The 24,131-nt window shown below is 33.8% G+C and overlaps 1 long non-coding RNA gene across 2 annotated transcripts in view; it reads left to right on the top strand.

Annotated features, from left to right (window-relative positions):
• LOC144244899 (uncharacterized) overlaps nt 1-24,131 on the top strand; it is a 580,012-nt gene that overhangs the window by 411,802 nt on the left and 144,079 nt on the right. For both annotated transcript variants that reach the window (XR_013339108.1, XR_013339107.1), the window contains exon 2: nt 6,796-6,861. This is a non-coding gene — a long non-coding RNA (uncharacterized LOC144244899). The remainder of the gene's footprint in view (nt 1-6,795; nt 6,862-24,131) is intronic.

The raw sequence follows: 24,131 nt of genomic DNA, 5'->3' as shown, positions 1-24,131 counted from the left end.
GGACATTTCTGATTTCTCTTTTAGCTACTTATTATTAGCATATAGAAATGCAATGCTTTTCTGTATACTGGTTTTGCATCTTGTGTTCTTATTGAATTATCATTCTGGGTTTGTTTTGTTTTATTTTTGGTGAATCTTTAGGGTTTTCCATATATAGTATTATGTCATCTGCCAACGCTGGACTTTTCATGCCTGTGATTTTGTTATCTCTTACTCCTCTTCACCTATTTTGCCTATCTCTCCACACAGCTATGTTATGACAACCAGTTTGTTCTCTGTGTTATATTCTGATTCTGTTAAACTTGTTCATTTGTTCACATTTTTTAAGATTTCACAAATAAATAAAATCATATGGTATTTGTCTTTGTCTGACTTATTTGGGGGAAGATAATACACCCTAGGTCCATCCATGTTGTTACAGTTGGCAAGATCTCATTCTTTTTTTAAGGTTGAGTAGTATTTAATCATAATATACCACAACGTTATTCATTCATTTATCAATGGACACTTGGGCTGTGTTTTGAATATTGTATATTGGCTTTTATAAATAATGCTTCAGTAAACATAGGGGTACATGTATCTTTTTGAATTGTTCTCATTTTCTTGGATAAATACCCTATAGTGGAATTAGTTAATCATATGGTATTTCTATTTCCAATTTTTTGAAAATCTTCCATACTCTTTTCCACAGGGACTGCACCAGTTTACATTTCCACCAGCAGTGCACAAGGGTTTCCTTTTTCCTACATCCTTGTCACACTGGTTATTTTTATCTTTTTGATAAGATAAGAAATATTCTGACAATTGTAAGGTATTATCTCAGTTTTATTGGCATTTCCCTAATAATTAGTGACGTTCAGCATCTTTTCCTGTGTCTGTTGGCCAGCTGTATGCTTTTTTTATTTTGGAAAATGTCTATTTAAACTACTTTTTAAAAAATGTTTTATTTATTTCTGAGAGAGAGAGACAGAGTGAGCAGGGGAGGGTCAGAGAGAGAGGGAGACACAGAATCTGAAACAGGCTCCAGCTCCGAGCTAGCTGGCAGCACAGAGCCCGACACCGGGCTCACGCCCACGGACCATGAGATCATGACCTGAGCAGAAGTTGGAGACTTAACAGACTGAGTCACCCAGGCGCCCCTAAACTACTTATTTTTAATGGGACTGTTTTTGAGATGTGACTTGTTAAATTCTTTATATATTTTGGACATTAAACTCTTACGGGATAGATTCTTTGCAAATAACTTCTATTCAGTACACTGCCTTTATATTTTCTTGATGGTTTTCTTTTACTGTGCGAAAGCTTTTTATTTTCATATAGGCCTAATAAGTTATTTTTATTTTTGATTCCCCTGCCTGAGGATGCATATCTAGAAAGGTGTTGCTAAAGCTGATATCAAATGTATTACTGTCTATGTTTTCTTTTAAGAGTTGTATAATTTTAGGTCTCACATTAGGTCTTTAAGACATGTAGAGTTTATTTTTGTGTGCAGTGTTAGAATGTAATCCAGGGGCACCTGGGTGGTTCAGTCAGTTGAGCACTTGACTCTTGATTTCAGCTCAGGTCATGATCCCAAGGTCATAGGATTGAGCCCTGTGTCGGGCTCCATGTTAAGTGTGGAGCCTGCTTGGGATTCTTTCTTTCCTTCTCTCTCTCTCTCTCTCTCAAAATAAATAAATAACTTGAAAATAAGGAAAGTCCAGTTTTATTCTTTTTCATGTAGCTGTCCAATTTTCCCAATATCATTAATTGAAGAGACTCCATTTTTTAACAAACCATACAGTGTGGATTTATTTCTGGGGTCTCTCTTCTGTTCCACTATCTATCTGTATTTGTGCCAGTACCATACTGTTTTGATTACTGTTGTTTTAAAGTGTATCTTGAAAGCAGAGATTGTGATACCTCCAGATTTTTTCTTTGTCAAGATTGCTTTGGTGATTGTGGGTCTTCTCTGATTCCATTCAGCTATTAGGATTATTTGTTCCACTTCTGTGATAAATATCATTGATATTTTGATAGAGATTGTATTGAATCTGTAAACTGCTCTGGGTAATACGGCCATCTTAACAATATTAATTAATCCAATCCATGTGTATAGTATATTTCCATATGTTTTGTCATCTTCACTTTTGTTCTTCAATGCTTTATAATTGTCAGAATGAAAGTGTTTCATCTTAGTGGTTAAATTGGTTAAATTCATTCATGTTTTCTTTTTCTTTTTCTTTTTGGAACGAATGGAAATGGGAACGCCTTCTTTATTTCTCTGTGATTTCATTGTTTGTGTACAGAAATGCAACAGGTTGTTGTATACTAATTTGGTATCCTCCAACTGTACTGAATTCATTTATTCTATTTTTTTTAATTTTTAAAAATTTATTTCTGAGAGAGAGAGAGAGACAGACAGACAGACAGACAGACAGTGTGAGCAGGGGAGGGCCAGAGAGAGAAAGAGACACAGAATCTGAAACAGGCTCCAGGCTCTGAGCTGGCTGTCAGCACAGAGCCCGATGCAGGGCTTGAATCCACAAATTGTGAGATCATGACCTGAGCCGAAGCCAGATGCCCAACCGACTGAGCTACCCAGATGCCCCCATTCTAATTTTTTTGGTTGAGTCTCTACAGTTTTCTCCATACAGTATCATATTATCTGCAAATAGTGACAATTTTACTTCTTCCTTGCCAATGAATGTCTTTTATTTCTCTTGTCTGATTGCTGTAGCTAGGATTGCCCATTCTATGTTGAATAAAAGTGATGAAAGTGGATATCCTCATCTTTTTAATGATCTTAGAGGATATGTTTTCAGTTTTCAGCATTGAGTATGATATTAGTTGTATGTTTGTCTATATAACCTTTATTATGTTGGGGTATGTTTGTTCTGAACCCACTTTGAGAGCTTTTATCATGAATGGATGTTGAAATTTGTCAAATGTTTTTGCTGCATCTATTGAAATAACCATATAGTTTTTATCTTTTATTTTGTTAATGTGATGTATCATGTTGATTTAATTGCAGATATTAAACCATCCTTGTCTCCTTGAAATAAATGCCACCTGATTATGGAGAATTATCCTTTTAATGCATTGTTCAATTGGTTCGCTAATGCTTTGTTAAAATCTATGTTTTTGCATCTATATTCACCAGGGATATTGGCCTGTAGTTTTCATTTTCTGTAGTGTCTTTAGTTTTGGAGTCAGGATAATGCTGGTCTCAAAGAATAAATTTGGAAACTTTTATTTCTCTTATATTCTTTTTGAAATAGTTTGAGGAGAATGGGTGTTAGTTCTTCTTTAAATATTTCATAAAAACCACCCGTGAAGCTATCTGGTCCTATACATTTGTCTTTTGGGATTGTTTTTATTATTGATTCACTTTCATTCATAATTAGTTCAGATTTTGTTTGTATTTCTCCCTGATTTAGTTTTGAAAGACTATGCTTCTATCCATTGTTGTAGGTTGTCCAATTTATTGACACATAATTTATCATATTTGTCTCATTCTTTTTTCCCTTTTTAATTTCTGTTGTGTTTGTTATTTCTCTTTCATTTCTGATTGAAAAATGAATTGAGTCCTAGCTAAACCTTATCATTTCTATACATCTTTTCAAAGAACTTTCTCTTATTTTCCTTTTTAAGTAATTTAGTAACTATTTCCTTTATTTCACTGTAATCTTTAATATTTTCTTCCTTCTAACTTTTGGCTTTGTTTTTATATTTTTAAAATATAAAATTAGATTGTTAGATACTTTTGTTCTTTGAAGCATGCCTGTATCACTATAAATTTCCCTCTTAGAATGGCTTTCACTACATCACAAAGATTTTGGACTCTTGTGCTTTCATTTACATTTGTCTCTGTTTTTGTTTGTTTTTGATATCTTCTTTGATTTCTTTGTTGACCCATCAGTTGTTCAGTAGACTTTTCAGTGTAAGTTACAAGTTTTGAATTTTGGTTATCTTTAGTCACCTACATCCAATTTTTAGATAACATTGTACACAAATTAATAATTTTATTCTTAAAGAAAGTTTACTTTTTAATAATTTTCATAAGCTTATACCTATATATAAGCCTGGAAAAAATCATAGACATAATTTGTTGCAAGTATTAGTCCATTTGCCTTATATTTCAGAGTATGAAGTTGTACTATTTTAAAATAATGGGCAATTGGGGAGCCTGGGTGGCTCAGTCAGTTAAGTGTCTGACTTCAGCTCAGGTCATGATCTCAAGTTCGTGGGTTCGAGCTCCATGTCGGGTTCTGTGCTGACATCTAGCTCAGAGCCTGGAGCCCATCTTCAGATTCTGTGTCCCCCTCATCTGGCCCTCCCCTGCTCATGCTGTCTCTGTCTCTCAAAAATGAATAAACCATTAAAAAATTTTTTAAAAATAGAAAAATAATGGGCAATGAAGCTGTACTTCACAATGAATTAGTATATTAATTATAGGACAAATCAGGCTAGCCAACGTTTTTTCAACAAATGTATTTTTACTCTGAGTAAAGGTCCTAATTATGTGAAATACATATACTTTATTTATATTTGAATCTCTACTATTGCCAGTTGCTCTCAAAATGTTTTATGTCCATTGAATTGTTTGTTTCCCATGTATATTCCCATTAATTATATGTTGTTAGTAATTTAAAATAATCTAGATGAATGATTAAATGTTATTTGACGGATGCTATTGTATAAGAACACAAAATGAAATATATTGAAAGCCAGCAGAAATATATAGCATAGTAGCTCTCTCCTCAATAAAACATGTCTATAAAGTCCCTGCTCATAAACATTCTTAAAGTTCTAAATTTAAATTCCTGTGTCTTAAAGGATAGGCGGGCAAATATAAGAAACTTTACACTTTATTTACATTTCATTCTCGTTATTTAGAATAATTATGTACTAAGAAGCCACTGCCAAGTCTGAATTAGCGAATACTGAATTATTGACATGAGGAGAAATCCGATTAAGTTTTAAGCCTCTGGCTGCAGCATTTTTGTCAACTGATCAAAACATAACTGTTTTATATGTTTATCTGTTTAAAGGCACTTTGTTGAAATACACTGCTCTTTCATTCATTAAGACTGAATACATGGACGGCAGCACTGTAATTCCTGGCTGAACAGATCTTATTTAGCATATATATTTTCTCCATAGAGCGCATCACAGTTTTCTTAATTGGTAAGGACTCTAGACAGCACTTAAGCACTATTCTTCGGGCCATTTTAAATGATGAAATCATCAGAAAAAAAAAAAAGTGCCACTAAATAGACCATGCAATATGAGAGTAAAGCAAGAGGACTGAGTATCCCCTATGCCATCGCAGTTGGGATCTTTCGGGGGCAGGCATGTGTCCTGTACTTGTCCAGGAAAACACTAACGTTTATTGATTTGGGGATCGCAAATCATAGTAGGCAGATTTACAAATACAGAATTAATAAAAAAGGATCAGTTTTACTTTGATTCTTATCATCTGTATTACAGTAACTGTAAAACACATATGACCTGTTGAAATGTTGACTGAATCCCCATCTAGATTTCCAACTGTTTGAATGTCTCTGCTTAAATATCTTGAAGGAATGACCCTCCCAACATGCCCCAAACTGAATTATTCTTCTTAGTCAGCAAAATCTAATTATCTATATTCTGAAGATGTTTAAACGTAAACATTATATATCATATCCTGTTTGAAGCTGTGTTTATAGCTTCTGTACTGTATACAGTACTGTATCATTGTATTTATTTTTAAATTTTATTCACAGTTCCGTATCTTTCATATGAGTCTCTAAGATCTGGCCTCCACTTCTCGTCCTCCTTCCTCACTCTTTGAACTCTGGCCATTAGAATGCGTTTCACTTCCTCAGTATGCCATGTTTTTTCCTGTTGTGTGTCATTAAATGACTTGGTTTTCTCTGTGTTCGGAACACCTTTTAACACCCTTAGCCCCTTTACCTATGTAAATACCATTCTGCCATTAGGAATCACTTTAAACACCACTTCTTTAAAGAGGCCTTTCTTGACTCAATCAATAGACTAGTTAGATCTCCCTTGTTATACCTAAACTTTGACTTTGATGATACCCTTTATACTTGTAATTTATTATGCAGCAGATTTAATTTTCACTGTTAAACACTCAGGGAAAAAACAAATGTGTTTGTATTTACTAATATGTTTGATTATGGTTGATATATTCTGCTGTTTTACTACACCCAGATAGCACTTAGTAAGATCAGCCACATTAAGATTATAGTAACCGTACTATTAAATTAAGCATACTGTAAGATCTTTCAAAATACAGAAATTTTAATAACATAGCCATAGATTGTCTCTCATAAGCAGCCCAGAAATCTATGTTTACAGCTTAGCTCTGCTCAAAGAGGTATTTCTGGCACCCAGGTTCCTTCGGTCCTATAAGTCTGGCATCTCTAAGTATATCATCCTAACCTACGTGTTTGAAGTTTGGTTACTTCCATTTTCACACTGCAGTCTATGAGAAGAGAACAAATTAAATTCTAAGGAGGAAACCTTAGAGATAGCCTGGAATCACAACCATAATTTGTACTATATCAGATTGAATTCTTGTTCACAGCTCTTCCCTTCTTCCCTTCACAGGGTTATACAACCACACCTTTTGCCACATGGCTTTGCAGTATCTACCATTCTATTAGGTAGAGAAGATATTCCTTCATCATTGATTCAGGGCTTGCCTCCTTAACTGTTAGAATGTGAATAGAAATGATCATTTTGGATGGGATGCTAGTTCCAGAGACTTTAAAAAGTTTTTTGTTTCTTTTTATCTTTCCTCAGATTCTACTTTTCTACAAGAAAACAAAAAAACACCACTGCTTCCTGAGGACTCCCCAGATAAAAAAGGTATTAGGACCCAACATATAGATATATTTTGTTTACCCAGTTGTCAATGGGCACTGACTTGTTTCTATTTTTTGGTTATTATGAATAATGAATACTGCTCTGAACATTTGTAAAAGTTTTTGTGTGAGCATAGGTTTTCATTTTTTTTAAGTGTATACTTAGTCAGAAATTTTCTGGGTCATATGGTAACTCTAATTGTTTGATAAACTGCCAGACTATTCCAAAGTGACTGTGTCATTTTATATTCCTACCGGCAATTCATGAAGGTATCCTACTTCCTCAAATCCTTACTAACTCTTATTATTATCTGACTTTTGTTTCTAGTCACCCTAGTGGGTGTGAAGTGGTAACTTATTGTAGGTCCTTTGCAATTCTATATGAATTATAGAGTCAGCTTGTCAATTTCTACAAAGACATCAGCTAGGATGCTAATTGGGTTGCACTGAGTCTCAGTCTAGAGTTACTTCAGTCTTAACAATGTTACATTTTCTGATTCATGAAACAGGTGCTTTTTCAATTATTTATATCTTAACTTATTTCAGGAATGTTTTTTGTTTTCCAGAGGATAAGCTTTGCGTTTATTTTGTAAACTTATTTCTGAGTATTATCTTGAAGATATTTTAAATAGAATTGTTTTCTTATTTTCACATTCAGAATGTTTGCTGCAATTTCAAGTGTAATGAATCTTGTATCCTGTGAACATACTGATTCATTTGTTATTTCTAATAGTTTTTGAATGGATTCCTTAAGACACACGGGATCATGTCATCTGTGGTAGTGTTATTTTTACTTCTTTCTTTCCACTTTAGATGACTTTTGTTTCTTTTTCTTACCTAATTGACATGGATAAAATTCCCAAAATAATGTTGAAAAGAAGTAGTGAAAGCGAACATTCTTTGTTGTTCCCGATCTTAGGGGGAGAGAATTCAGTCTTTTACTATTAAGTATGTTATAACTGAGGATCTTTGTAGATTATTTTTAGAGGTTAAGGGAGTTTCTTTCTATGCCTAGTTTATTAAGTGTTTTCATCATGAAATATTGTTGTGTTTTTATTATTTTTCTGCATCTCTTGAAACTAGCATGTGATTTTTTTTATTCTTTTAATATGACGTATTACATTAATTGACATGAGATATTGAAATGTTTTTGAATTCCTGGGATATATACCATTAGGCCATATTGTATAATTATTTTCATTTTGTTGGATTCAGTGTGCTGGTATTTTGTGGAATATTTTTGCATACATATTTATAAAATGTATTGATCTCTAGTTTTGGTGTGCTCTCTTTAGTTTTGGTATCAAGATAATGGTGGCTTCACAGAATAAGCTGTCAAGTGTTTTCCCTCCTATTTTTTCAGGGAAAAATATTTTATAAGGAGTTGGTATTCTTCAAATGCTTCATAGTAGTGTACCCTTTAGATAGTATATAAATGGAACATGTATTTAATTCATTTACACTTAATGTTGTTATTTATACAGTTGGATTTATGTCTGCCATTTCACTTTTTAAAATTTTCTACAGGTTTTCTGACATATTTTGTTTCTCTATTTTTTAAAATTCTTTTTTATTAAGTAAATCTTTCATCATATACATATTAATGTTTAATAATAATTTCATTATGTAAGTTATATTATTTTTACATTTATTACTGCTTTACAGTTTATCATATACATTTGAACTTATCTGAATTACTTTCTGATCCATAATTGCTTAATTCTAGTGATAAATAGACATGTTTCTCTATTCCCTCTTCCCCTTTTGCAATAATTATACATATTTACTACTGTTTTAAACCCAATAATATAGAATTTTATCTGTTGTCATTTTCTTAACCCAAAACAGTTTTACTCTATTCACCTCTTTTGCACTATTGTTGAAAGATATATTATATATATATTGTATTTATTTTTCATAGACCCAATAATATACTATAAATATATTTTATGCATTTGATTTAAACCAGCAGAGAATAAAGAGGAAAATATGAATTCTTCTGTCTTGTAAAATTATATAATTACTTTTACTGAGCTTTTGTTTTTTTGTGTGAATACAAATTATTATCTGGGGTCACTTGCTTTCAGCCTGAAGAAATGTGTAAATATTTCTTGTAAGGTGAATCTAGTTGCATCAATTTCTCTCAGTTTATTTTTGTTTGGTTTTGTTTTTGTTTTTAATCTAGGAAAGTCTTTTTTTAGCTTTCATTTACTCTCTCTCTCAAAATTAAATAAACATTAAAAAAATTTAAACATTATCTCTTCTAATGCATTCTATGCTTTGTTCTCTTCCTCCCTTCTTCTAGTACTTTCATTATATCTATTTTGGTGTGCTTAATAGTTCCTCACATTTCACTGAGTCTGCATTTTTCTTCACTAATTTTCTCTACATTTTTAGGCTTGCATCATCCCTATATCAATCTATCTTCAAGTTATCCTATTCTTTCTTCTGAAATTTCAGTCTGTTATTGAGCCCCTCTAGTGAATTTTTTATTTCTGTTAAGATAATTCTCAAATCCGTGATTTCTGCTTGGTTCTTGTTTATACTTTCTCTTTATTGATAGCCTTTCTTGATGTGACATTGTCACCATATCACCATTTACTTCTTTAATCATGGTTTTCTTTAATTCTCTAAACATGTTTATAATGGCTACCTTAAAATCTGATAAATCTGTTATCTGGTTCTCTCACAGGGGTGTGTGTGTGTGTGTGTGTGTGTGTGTGTGTGTGTGTGTGTATGCCTTCATTCTGGTGTATGAGTTGTTTTTTCCTCTCTTTTCATGCCTTATAAATTTTTTGTTAAAAATGTCATATTAGATAATATATTGTACCAATTCTGGATACTGGTTCCACCTTCCCTTTCAGCGTCTTATTGTTATTTTTGTTTATATGTTTAGTGACTGCTTTAGATGATTATTTAGTTGAGTCTACCCCCTTCTATTCCTTATGCATACACATGTGTACACACACACACAGCATTCAGACTTGAATGTTGTTTCTAGTCATCCAGAGACGACAAGTGGTTTAGGAGGACTCTCTTTCTTGACCAGGCCCAGGTGTTAAATTGCCCTAGCTGCTTACTCAGTTTTCTAATAATTCTGTAGGGCATTACTTAAGCTATTAAAATTCTACAAGCGAATCCAATTAAATTCTGGCTCTTTTCAATAGCTGAGGTTACTATTTCATTTTTGTGCTCACCCCGAGTATTCCTCCCAACTTTCTACTTCCAGGTTTACTGAAATAGCTAAAAACTAGCTAGCCTACAGTTTAGTCTGTATTTTTGGATCTCCTCTTACGTTTGTTTCACCACAACCTCTATTGTTCTTGAGGATGACTTTAGGCTTAAACTTCTTCACTCTCTGCTATAAATAAAGTCAAATTTTGGGGAAGAGATTAGGAGCTGTTTCAGTGGCTGTTCCTCTTTGCCCACACCTGGGAAAATCTCTGAGCCTGGACTTTGAAGTTAAGGGTGAGGACACTACTAAGCTTCTCTGGGAATGGCACCCCTCCTCTAGGGGCTCAGCACTCCTTGGGGAGGGTGACAACCTTGGGTCCTTTTGGCTTGCCATTCCTGTTATTGAGCCACTGTCTTAGAAGCTAAGAGCAAGAGTGATCAGGGAATAGTCTTCTCTATACGCCATGGCCAAAGCAGGTCTTCAATTTCATAAGCTGGTACTAGGAATAAGAAAAGATTTCCTACCTCTCTACCATACTTTCTGGGAGCTTTACTTCAACAACATGTAGTTGGGACAGGGTGAGAAATGGTGACATCTTGTTCTTCCCATAAAGAAAATCCTCAGTCTGGGTGCTGAAGTGGAAAGGAGTCCAGTATTGAGAATAACAATCTGGAGTGTAGTTTCTGCCATGCCGATCTGGGGGGAGAAAGGGAGAGAAAGGTTTTGGTTCAAAGCACAAACTGTCACCTTTTTTTGCTGAATTTTTAGAGATTTATAGATGTTTCTTCATTTGTTATAACCCTTTAGGACTAATTTCTAGAGACTTTCAGATATTTATATATAGTTTCATCAGTTTCACATGGAGTCAGGCCAGAAGAGCTCTTCACACTCTTATATTGGAAGTAATTACATTGAGTTGAAATGGTTTAAAGTTGACTTCTATCTTAAGTGGTTAAAGTAGGCTTCTGAGGTCCCATGAAACACAATTAGTCCTGTCTTTTTCCCTTGTTCCTTCTATTATTTTTTACTTTTAATGTGTCAGATTTAAAGTTTAATGACCAAGCATTGCTTTTCAAATTATTAATATATTTTTAAACAAAGAACCCTATTGTACTGGCTTGCTCTAAACTGGTAAATGCTCCTTCAGTTTTATAGAAACATGTAAGCAACCAGTAAAGACTCAGAAAATTAACTCAAATGTGATAATTCTATTCTCTCATAACTATCATGTTGAAGTTTATATGATGTATTAGATTTGTATGGCCTATAAATATGAATAATGTTAGAGGAGGCACCACAATACATGCAAATTAAAAAAAATAGTGAAGTATACCCTTAGATAAGCATTATGCAAAAGTCAGACACTAAACACAAAGACCATGGTAAGCCCACTTATTTGATTACTCTTGAGCACAAGGAAATTGACTTCATTATTGACAAAATATTACAATACCTCACAACTGTGTCTATACACAGTATTACTCATTCATAGGTAGATTTTTAAGAATGTCTCAGACTTCAAATTATAAGATGAATAAAAAGTAGATTATAATAGCTTGAGTCAATTTACATGCCACTTTAGAAACACACATTAATTTTATTTTACATCTTTCTAGAAGACAGCTGGTTATTAGGTAGGCTTTAAAATGAAACTTGTATACTAATCAAGTAACAGGGAAACTGCCCAAGACTACATTGGCATAATTTAACAACTGCAATTATTGGGCAAGGCAGTCTGTGAAATTAATGATCTCTACATGTAGAGCTTCTAAACATATACTATAGTGATTGGGAGAGATGTGCTAATCTGAATCCATGGTAGTATCTAATAGACTTTGTCTTCAAGTTACTAATTTAATCTCTGGTGTAAAATGAAGGGATTATCACTTCAGGAGTCAAGAAAGTCACTAAGTACCTCATTTTCTACTAGTAGATGTTTAATCACAAGGAGAATTAAGTTTATAAAATAATGGACATTCTAGTTTTCTGCTTCAAAATGCTATAATAATATAAGCAGTCTAATTCTTTAATTGCTGTTAAGCAATTAAATGTCATTGTAACACTGGAATTGACTTTAGAGATTTTTTTTCCATGAGAAACTGAAATTGGATGGATATGTACAAGTATGAGTCATATAAATTATCTTTTAAAAGCAATTTTTGTACATAAGCACTGTTCTAATTGCAAAATAACAGAATGTAATAATATGAAAATAATACTAGTAGGCCTTTAAGTTATGTTTTTCAACTGAGATTTAAGTGACTTACAAATATAATGTCTTTAGTCCTCACATCATATTTCTCATGCAACCAGTTAAGAAAACTGTTCTAGTTGGAAAATATAATATCTGTGTTTCAGTTTTAGTAGAAAATTCCTTAATATCATGGAATTAAATATCCAAGTAGGATTCCTGTTTGTCATACCTAATGAATACCCCCTGGAAGCTGATGGCAGAATATTACCATTCTTCAAATCTCTATGATCAGCCTATCATATCTAGACTCATTTGGGGTGATAGATAGATTAATAAGACTGCCCTGTACTTGTGTTCTTTTTATACTTTTTAAAGCAAAATAGCAATCCCTTGAACCTTCTGCAGATTTGAAAGAATGAACCTATAAATTCTTTTGGTTTATTCTGAAATGACAACCTCATTCTTAGCATCCACTAGAAACTGTCAGTATCTCCAGAGTGCAAACAGAATATAACTTCAAAGACAAATTAGAGGAGGGAAAAAATAACTGGATATAAGGCAAATAGCCTAAAGCATTAGAGAAAAATAAAGCTAAAGCATAATAAAATGTGAAATGCATTAATTATTGTTAACAAATTAGTAAGCATAATTGTGAAGCAATAATTTTAGTAGGTTATATAAGTATTATGAAATTGCTATTTCAGTTATATTTTAATATGAGTGTAATTATTGGAGGAGGTGATAGAAGAGAACATCATGGGGTTAGTTCCCCACCCTGTCCCATGAAAAGAAAAATATGTAGACCAAAAGTTAAACAGTATAACGGTAAAGAAGGAAAAAATGTGAATAAAAGAATCAAGCAGAATAATACAGAACGGCCCTTGAATAATGGGGAAAAGATGGAATACATTGGTACCTCAAAGCCTTTGTGCTTTTGAAAGCCATGGGGATAGGAATCTTTTTAGGGTGTTGAATTATCACCCAAGTTGATAACCCTGGCAGTAAGAGGTGTTTCTTTCTGTGACTTTGTGGACTATAAGCATCTATGAGTAGATTAGAAAAATGTGTTACCCATGAGCATGGGTAGAGTGCCCTGATATAACCAATAGTGATATTCTTAGATAGCAAACAATCTTTGCCATTTAGGAGTTAGAGATGTGGGGGTTTTTTTTGTTTTTGTTTTTGTTTTTTTTTTGCTAATTAAAAGCAATGATTTATGCCCATCATCTGATGAAGTATAAGGATATCTAAGTTTTAGTAATGTATACATTTTAAAATGTAGTATCCAAAAGCATAGTCTATTTGGAAGGGGATGGATCATGGAAAACTAATTATAATCCAAGTTGGGAGTTTCCTAAACCAGTACTGCCTTCATTCCACCGGGGAGGTATGTGACCTGAACCAACTAACTGCAAAAGGAAAAGGCAAATGAGTTTAGCCACACATCCTAAGATACACACTCACCAAAACCTAAGATATCAACGTTCAGGAAAAAAAGAGTAGTTAGTAAGCATATAAAGATGTTCAAATTCACTAGTAATCTAAAAAAAATAAGTTAAAATATGTTAAAGAAATTACTCTTGGGGTGCCTAGGTGGCTCAGTCAGTTAAGCATCTGTCTTTGGTCAGGTCATGATCTCACGATTTGTGAGTTTGAGCCCTGCATCGGGTTTTGTGCTAACAGCTCAGAACCTGGAGCCTCCTTCAGATTCTATGTCCCCCCCTCCTCTGCCTCTCCCATGCTCTGTCTCTCTTTGTCAATAATAAAAACGTTAAAAAAACGAAACTATTCTCATTCACTCTTAGTGGATCTGTATGAAATTTATGTTAAGAAAACAATTGTGACATTTAAATTCAAGAGTCTTAGAAATATTTTTACATAGTTACTTGATCTCAATAACTCCATTCACAAAATAATAAAAAATGTACATCAATATTTATGAATAAATATTCCATTATAATATCATTTGAAGCACCATATATGTTGCATTTTTATAGTTTTTTTTAGATGTGTAAATTATAGTAGCTTTGTTTTTTTTCCCCACTTTTCTGTGTTTTGCAAATTCACTAATATTAAATTATATCATTTTGACATATTTTTAAAGAACAAACAGGGGTGCCTGGGTGGCTCAGTCGGTTAAGCATTCGACTTCGTCTCAGGTCATGATCTCGCGGTTCATGAGTTCCAGCCCCGCGTTGGGCTCTGTGCTGACAGCCGGCTCAGAGCCTGGAGCCTGTTTCAGATTCTGTATCTCCCTCTCTCTCTGACCCTCCGCTGCTCATGCTCGCTTGCTCACTCTCTCTCTCTCTCTCTCTCAGAAAAAAAAATTTTTAATTAAAAAAAGAACAAACAAAAACAACTGCATCAGTAAGAATTAGGTTCCATTTTGAGTTTTAAAAAATCAAAATAAAAATGACTTCCACACAGCAGAAGTTGTCTTCTCAGATAAAAGTTAGGAGATAAGTATCCAGAACTGGTAGGGTAGCTCAGTTCCATTGGAATCACATTCCATCACACCATGCATGTACTGTGAACTTTATTTTCATGTGTCACTACATCCATATTTGAGAAAAAGTATTACGTGATAATTCTTAATAATCTGGCACTTTTGCATATGTTCTAAGGCCAGGAGCCAACTTCAGAATAGTTACATAAGCAGGCATCCCTGGAGCAATTAGGTAGTCACTTCTTCCAGAGACATCTCTTGTCTTTGAAAATATCTCCCCTCCCCAGAGACATTCTGGGATAGAAAAGTATTCCTTCTATTTGCAAGAGAAATTTGCTTATGTTCAGGATAATTAGGAGTATCTTCCTCTTGGGTAAATGTTGAGTCGGTTTGGCAGAAACTCCCTGAATTGAGTTTCCACAAGCTCGATGATCCTCAGCTGTGACAGAGACCTGTGCGCAGGGTGTGCGCAGAGCATTCCTGCGGGCTGTTCGGCCCTGTTCTCTTGTCCCGGAGGCGGGACAAGACCTGGTGGGGGTGTGAAGCTCACGCTGCCTGCTGTCCCCTGAGTACCGCCCAACTGTCTATACCGTGAGGGATTATTGTTTCTCTACCAAGTAAATATATGAAAGTGTGGCAGGTCACCCTAGCAGCCATGCCACTACTTAGGAACTGCCTGAATTCTTGATATAACAGATACGGGGAAAAAGAAAAGGGCAAAGCACACTTAAGAGCTGCCATGAAAGAGGATTCCCAGAACCTACCATGGACCACTTGGTAAGAATTAGCCAAGGGACTATACAAATCTCCAATGGCTGGAAATTGTAATCCTTATCATTGCTATATGTCCAAAAAAAAAAAAAAATGATCAGCTGCTCCATTATAGAATTGAAGCATATCTTATAGGACAGCTAGGTGCTGTCCTATTGCAGGAATTATGCTAAAAAGGGAGGAGACAATTGACAAGAAAATGTAGAGTGAAATAAAACTCTTTAAAAAGTTTTTACTGTATATATTCACACAGAGTTAAATAGCAAGATATCTGAATAACTTAACAATATCTGAATAATTTAAAAATTGGTTCAGATATATGATGACCAAAATGGAACATCTACATATAGGATATTAAATTGAATGTTTAGAATACTGTATTTTAAACTTCAACCAGATTTTAGGAGAATTTTTTGAAATAAAGAATGAAGATAAAACTGACACTTTAACAGCGTGAGATAAAAGAAGGTAAACTTCCATCCAGTATGTCTTCCGGGATGACAGTGAGGATAGAGGACATTGTCACAATATACATTAATGGGATATAAGAAAGAAAGTGTGTTAGGAATCTGAAGGCAGTAAGGCACTACATAAGAACTTCAATCACTAGTTTGGTTCTATTGATTAAAATCAAATAGTAATGAAAAGTAAATTTTGATACCTACATGTTAAGAAATAAGTCAGGATTATATGAAATGATTTTTCCCCTCTGAGGTCATTGTAATTGTAAATCTGTAATGCAGGAGAGAGANATTTAATACTCTAAACAATTTGTCAGTTGATTTTGAAGTGAAAGTAAAATAAGTACTAAAACTGTCAAGTATCAGATTTAGACCTTTGGTGATAGTGATTTTGTTTTATTTTCTGTAATTAAACGTGTTTACTTATTTTCTGAGATTTTTCAGCAGGTATAAAAGTGGTTTAAGAAAACCTAATTGTATTGAATAATTTTGGAATGATGTGATCTTGTTATTAAATGCCATTCATTTGTTTTATTTGCATATCATAATGGTCTTCTCTGTTTTCCAATTAGTTTACTCTGTTTTTAGATATCAAGTGATTCTAACAGAAAACTCCCAATGAATTTTATTATAGGTTTGGTAAAAATGTCCGATCTAGCAGATAATTACACATTCCAAGACACTTTTATAGGCTTTTATTTCATAGCCCATGAAGCTCAATATTTCGTAAACTTTATAGTCCATGAAATAAAGAGCTGGTGTAGCAATAAGTTAAACCATTTAGGTTTCAAAAATGAATGCTAATTTTGAGATTCATTATGCTATAGGCCAATTGTCTAATGAGTTTGAGAGGAATTTTATTTTTATATATTTAGAACAGACTCCTTATCACATAAACAAATTTTTACTGAAGAAAAAGACTGCAACCAAAGAATTCAGGCAAAAGGAGGAATAGATCTCCATCTGTGATTTCAATAACAATGTAGATAGACACATTTCTGTACCCTCCAGGGTTCTTTTTAGAACTATATAACCTGTGGTGAGATTTGAAGAAAATCTTAAACTGCTATCAACCATAGACAAATGCAAGAACATATCAAAGTAGAGGTAATAGACGGCATTAATTTAAGGCTATGAAATCATGGAGTATTCATTCTTAGAGTAACTCTTATTTTGAATGAATCTCAACTGTTTCTTCTAACCTGTGTTAAAGGAACGAGTTTCTACAGAAAATGAACATTCATTTTCCTGTTGACGCAGGTATTACATGCTCCCTGTGACTTAAGGGGATGTATCCCAATGAGTATTCCATGGAACACTAGTTTAGCTAGGAGTTAAAAGAGATTCTGATGATCTCTCACTTAACTTGAATTCTGATGAATTCAGTACAAGAGAATTCTGATGGTTCAAAAAAAATGGAACACTACATTAACCTAATTTAAATGTTGAAAGGATTTCTGAGAAATCTGTGTGTAGGACAAGACTCCAGGAGGGTGACAGGCAATGCCCCTGAGACCCTGTCTTTACAGAGTGTCACCAAAGAGTAACTTTCCATAGAACACAGTAAGTTAAATGCTGACTTCATGATTCACTGACTGTGTCTTTTATCAAGTACTAATGCCTCTGGTATGACCCATGTGAACCACTCTAAGGCCACCAGGAGAATGAGGCTGGGCCCTGAGCACCTACTAAGTTGGCTTTATGTACCTAGGTTCATTTCAGATTACCAGTAGCCCTGAGTAGTCTTCTAAATATCCTGCTCTATAATGAGAGAGTGAGAAATCACAAGGGCCATAGAGCAAGGAAATGGCAAATTATGAATTAAAACCCAGGTTTCTGACTCAAGTTCTGCACTTTTACCACCATATATCCAATTTGTAGATGATTCTGTGAACTGTAGAGTTAGCCAGGCACTAAGATGGAAATTAGCAATTTAGGCTTCACATTTTTCCATTTAATGATTGTGTTATTGTATACATATTACTTAATTTCATTTGGTCCAGGTTATTCATCTATATAATCATGTTATTATTATACGTTTTTATATATCTATATTATAAGATAGTAGAAATGGGTATTCTTGTCTTGTTCCTGATATCAGGGGAAGAATATTCACTCTTCTACTGTTAAGTATGCTAACTATGGGTTTTCATAGATCTCCTATACCTGGGTAAGAAATTTCCTTGTATTATTGTTTTGCTGAAAGTTGTTAATTTTTTTTTAAGTTTATTTATTTTGAGAGAGAAAGACAGAAAAAGCAAGCATGAGCAGGGGAGGGTAGAGAAAGACAGAGAATCCCAAGAAAGGCTCCATGCTGTCAGTGCATGGCCTGAGGTGGGCCTTGAATCCAGGAACCATGCGATCATGTCCTGAGGCAAAGTCAAGAGTCAGATGCTTAACCAACTTAGCCGCCCAGGAGTGTCCCTTCTTCTTCTTCTTCTTTTTTTTCTTTTTTTTAAATCAAACATGTGTTATAACTTATTAAATGTTTCTTATACGTCTACTGAGATTGTCACATATTTATTATTTGTTAGTTTTGTAAATATAGTGAAGCCTATTGATTAATTTTTGAATGTTAAGCCAATGTGCATTCCTGGGATTAATCACCCTTGATCATGACTATTCTTTATATGTATCAATGTGTTTGATTTGTTAAACTTATGTTTAGAATTTCTACACATTAGTTATTGAAGATATTGGTTTATACCTTTGTTTACTGGCAATTTTTCACTTTATTTGTAATTACTTGTACTATCTGTCTAGTTTTGTTATAAGAGTAGAACTGGCTTCATCAAATGATTTGGGATGTATTCTCTCATCAATTTTCTGCAAGAGATTATATAGAAGTATTAATTCTTAAATGTTTGCTAGAATTCTCCAGTGAACCTATTTTATCTTGTAGTTTCCTTAGGGAGTTTTCAACTAAAATTCAGTGTTTTTGATATGTATAGGATTATTCATGTTATCTATTTCTTCTTGTTGAACTTTGGAAATTTGTCTCTTTCAAAGAATTTCTCTATTTTGTATTATTAGTCAAATTTACTGGCTAGGTATACTGATATAGTGGTAAGATTGTTTATAATAATTCACTATTATGTTTTTAAATTGTGTAGTAATTGGCTACTTGTGTTCTTTATATTTTGTCTTGATCTGTTTAAATTGAGAGATGTTTAGCAAATTAATTAAATTTTGATTTCATAGTTTGGTAGTCAACCAATGATCTGTCAAAAGACTTCCTTAAATGTATTTACCTAGAATGTATTCCACCTTTTGGTATGGAGATCTGTTTGTGAGTACATGCCTTCAAATTTTAGAAAATTTACAAATCAATGTTCGCTTTTATATCTGGTGGTGTTTAGAGGTCCACAGGGTAAGCCCAAAGTGAGTGTTTTGGGACCTGTCCTTTCGAAGTACTTCCTGTGTGTGGACAACCCTGTGAATGAATTCACCTTTTATACCACCACGAATATGTTGGAGCTTTTCATAGTCAGCTGTTTGTGGACCAGCTCATTAGGTATCCCTTTCTCATTTCAAATAAGTTTTTGTTTGCTCCATCTGAAATCATAGCCTTAAGCAGCTGTGGTGTTATTGACTGAGGGAGATTACTGTTAACAGAGCTTCAAAAGATGTCATTTCCCACCATTAGCTCTAAGGCTGTGGCTTTTCCTGGCTACCACTTCACCAGGCTGAAGATATAGATGAGAAGTGTAGCTCCAAGCTAAAGTGTCACAGACCTGAAGTTTTCAAAAGGCTTAGTAGTTTTCTTGAACAAAAGCTTTTAGCTTATTCTTTGCCTTTGATTAATTTCCAGAGTTCAGAAATAGCTCACTTAGATAATTTTGCCAGTGGTTTTGTTGATTTTGTCAGGGAGGAAATTCACTAAGGTTCTATGAGTCTCATCTTCACAAAACCATATTTATTGACCACTTCTAGTTTGTGAATGTGTGTGTAGCTGTGTGGTTTCTTTTTCTTCATTTGGGGAGTAAGACTTTGGACCTGTCTATAATTTTATTTTGATAATCCTGCTCACTACCCGGTACCTCATGAGTTAATAATGTTTTTCTTAAGACAATATTCCTAAGGGGTACCCTAGCACAGAGCTGGATTGGAAGATGGGCATAGTGAAGATAAATGTTATGCTAACTAATAGATCACTAATAGTTAAAGTACTCAGTTAAGAGCTGGTCCTAGGGGCGCCTGGGTGGCTTAGTCGGTTAGGCGTCCGACTTTCGCTTAGGTCATGATCTCACGGTTCGTGGGTTCGAGCCCCGCGTCGGGCTCTGTGCTGACTGCCAGTTCNCTCAAAAAAAAAAAAAAAAAATAAAAAAAAAAAAAAATAAAAAAAAAAAAAAAAAAAAGAGCTGGTCCTAAAGGACCATTCACATTCACTTAAAATTTTAAGGGATATTTAATGTCATTGATGATTTTGTACAATTTGATCTGATTTTTTGATGGAAATTTAACATTACTGATATATGTTCTTGTGAGGACACCGATTATTCAGAAAATAACTATAGGTGTGTGTGTGTGTGTGTGTGTGTGTGTGTGTGTGAGAGAGAGAGAGAGAGCTTAAAAAAATATACAGTGGACACATTATAGGATAATAATAATTCATCGATAGTTTCCAAGCTTTGATGTGATGTATATTTCAACCTTTCCAGTATCCCCAGAAGATAAGCACAACTACTGTACCCACTATGCAACTAAATATATTTACTTCTAAATGGATTATATGACTTAAATAGCTAGACAACCTATAAATGAACAGTAGATTCCAAGTAGTCTTGTTAAAGTAAATTTAATTCAATTTGATGAAACAAAAAGAGAAGAGAGTCTTAAGATCCCATTCTTTTTGTGTGGCAGCATAATATTTATTACACACGTGCACGCGTGCACGCACACACACACACACATCTTTATCTATTCATCCATCATTGAACACTGGGCTGCTTTATATATCATGTGGTATTTCTAGTTTTAATTTTTGCAAGAACCTCCATATTGTTTTCCACAGGGGCTCAACCAATTTGAATTTTCTCTAAAAGTCCATGAGTATTCCTTTTTCTCCACATCCTCACCAACACTTTTTCTTTCTTGTCTTTTTGATTCCGGTCATTATGAGAGGTATGAGATGAAGTCTCATTCTGGTTTTGATTTGCATTTCCTTGATGCTTAGTGATGTTGAACATCTTTTCCTATGTCTGTTGGCCATCTGTGTGTCTTCTTAGGAAAAATATCTATCCCTGTCCTCTGGACATTTTTTAATCAGATTGGTTGTTTTTGTTTGTGTTTCTGGGGGTATTTTTCGGTGTTGAGTTGTATGAGTTCTTTACTGTCTCATATTCAGTACATTGCCTTTTTGTTTTGTTGATTGTTTCCTTCGCTGTGCAAAAGTTTTTATTTTGGTGTAGTCCCAATAATTTACCTTTGCTTTTGTTTCCCTTAATGATTGATGTCAGAGAAAGGATGGACCTAGAGGGTACTATGCTAAGTGAAATAAGTCAACAAAAGACATATACCATATGATTCCACTTAATATGTGGAATCTAAAAAACTAAACAAATGAATAAACAAAAAATGGAATCAGACCTATAAATTCATAGAAAAAACTGATGATTGCCAGAGGAGAGGGGATTAAAGCAATGGGAAATTGAGTAATGGAAAATGGGAGGTATAAACTTCCAATTACGGAATTAAAAAGTCACAGAAATAAAAGGATCAACATAGGGAATAAAGTCCATGGTATTGTAATAGCATTGTATGGTGACAGAAGATAGATACACTTGTAGTAAGCATAGCCTAATGTATAGAGTTGTTGAATAACTATGTTGTATGCCTGAAACTAATGAAACTTTATGTGTCAACTATATTCAAATAAAAACTGAAAGAGTGAGAAAAAGAGCAAAAGGGTAAGCAACCCAAAAATATATGAAATATGAACTCAGAAAGAAGAGCAAATAATTGAATTGGTTAACTCTATCAAGACAAAGTGTTAGGTAGATCACAAATGGCATACCTGTATAAAGAAGCAGGCAAAACAAAAAATAAAAACCATAAGCAGGAAAAATGCAGCATTTGAAAAGAGAAGCAAATGTTCAGAATTAGGTTGTCCAGCTGATGTTGGAAATTTAGAAATACAGATTGTGTCATTAGTTTGCTGCTTGAAATTATTTTAGATTCTAAATTCTAATTACTTGGATTGATTGCAACTTTCTTTTCATTTGTAATTTCATTTTGTCCTCAAATTTACTCATTTTGTTTTACATTATTTATAATATCAATAAAACAAGCAAGGTTAAACAATAGACTATAATCTCTAACACAAAAAATTACTAGCTGGACAGGTTAAAATTATCATTTCATGGTAAAACATTTTAAATTATTTTTAATTGGGGCACCTGGGTGGCTCTGTCAGTTAAGAGTCCAACTTTGGCTTAGGTCATGATCTCGAGGTTCTTGGGTTCAAGTCCCACATCAGGTTATATGCTGACAACTCAGAGCCTGGAACCATTTCAGACTCTGTCTCCCTCTCTTTCTGCCCCTCCCCGCACTCACAGTGTCTCAAAAATAAACAACCATTAAAAAATTAAAATAAATAAATAAAATTATTCTTAAATTAAATATCATATATATGAGGAAATTACTAATAAGTAATTTGAATAATTAATCATGGGACTGACCATAAACTCAATGTGTTACTGAAAGTCCTGAATGCATTTTACTTCAGAGAGTAAAAGACATCATAGACTTTCATTAAAACTTGAATGATTATGTTAATTGCATAACTTATCCAAACATACGTTTTAGATATAATATATGAATAAACAATTTTTACATTTAATATATGATTTCTAGTCACACAGTGAAGAAAATGTTTGCTTATCAGATACCTTTGTACTAAATATTTTGGGCAATTATCAATTTTAACAAAACTGATTTTGAATTGAAAATTGTATTTGGAAGACCTCACAAAATTAACATGTTATACATGTAAAAAGATAAAAAATAAATTTCTAAGCACAATTTTAAACGTAATTTTGCTAACTAAAATTAAAAATTCTGTTATTCAAATGATTGGAAAATGAGGCACACTATTTTCTCTTTAAATGCTTGAACAGATTGTCACCATAGTAACTAATAGGCACATCAGGAGAAAATCATTCAAGTATATATTCTTGCAGGTGACTCCCACTCTCACAGTCTTTCTTTCAGTTGTCTCCATACTTATTATTGAAACCAAAACAAATATTAGTGGAAGAAAAAAGGATTTCATTTGAAAAGCATTGCTTTCCAAGTAGCACCGACTTACTAAATTGCATACAGCTGAAATAGTAAATATGCATTTAGCCTTTAGTCTGTAATATCAGTTCCGGCCTATTTAATTGTAATGGAACAATATTCCTTAGCATGTGTTTTGTAAAAAGTGGTTCTTTCTGGTCTTCCTTTCTAATATATCCAGGCTTAGCTGAGGTGTGTGTAGGTGGAAGTTCTTAGAGAAGTAAATCCAGAAGACTGTGTTGATTGTGGTGTCATTGTAACTAATGGACCCCAGTAAATATGTCAGGAAAGAGCAACCTCAGAAAGATAATGTTTTCTCTGTAATATATTAATTTGGACTTATACTACATTAAAAACTTATACTTAAGTCAACAAACCTCTAAGTTAGATATTTTATACTAATTTCCTTGATGACAATATGGCTGCTCAGGAACATTAAGTAACTTGACAGCTATTTACAGCTAATAATCAGTGGGACTGGAGTGCTAACCCATGCCTGTCTATTTATAAAACTTAAAGACCCTCCACTGAAATGTGCTGTCACTTTCTTATTGCACAAAGAGGCCAGATGGTAAACTGGAAACATATCAGGCAGAGAAGCTATGGCTGAGATGGTAATTTTATTGCAGTACCCATCTTCTTCCTCCGTATGGAAATATAAATACCATTCCACCCAATTTTAGCTAGGCACATGGCTGGTCCATACCATTTATCAGCTTTCCTTATAGCTATGAGTTGTAACATGGTTAAATGCAGAGCAATGGGGAACAAGCAGAAAAGATAAATGCAATTTCTGAGACTTCTTTAAAAAAATGATACTTTCCCAGGGCTTCCTGTTTTCTTCTTTTCATTGGCTCCCAAACAGATGTAAAGAGAATGTAGTTTCAACCATGTAGGATCACACCTAAAGAAATAGTGGGGCCATAAGATGCCAGGAACCCAGATACCC

This window comes from Crocuta crocuta, unplaced genomic scaffold (assembly GCF_008692635.1).
Source record: "Crocuta crocuta isolate KB4526 unplaced genomic scaffold, BGI_CrCroc_1.0 scaffold38, whole genome shotgun sequence".
NCBI lineage: Eukaryota > Metazoa > Chordata > Mammalia > Carnivora > Hyaenidae > Crocuta > Crocuta crocuta.
The sequence above is the reverse complement of the archived record's forward strand: the minus strand, read 5'-3'. Positions and strand labels throughout refer to the sequence as shown.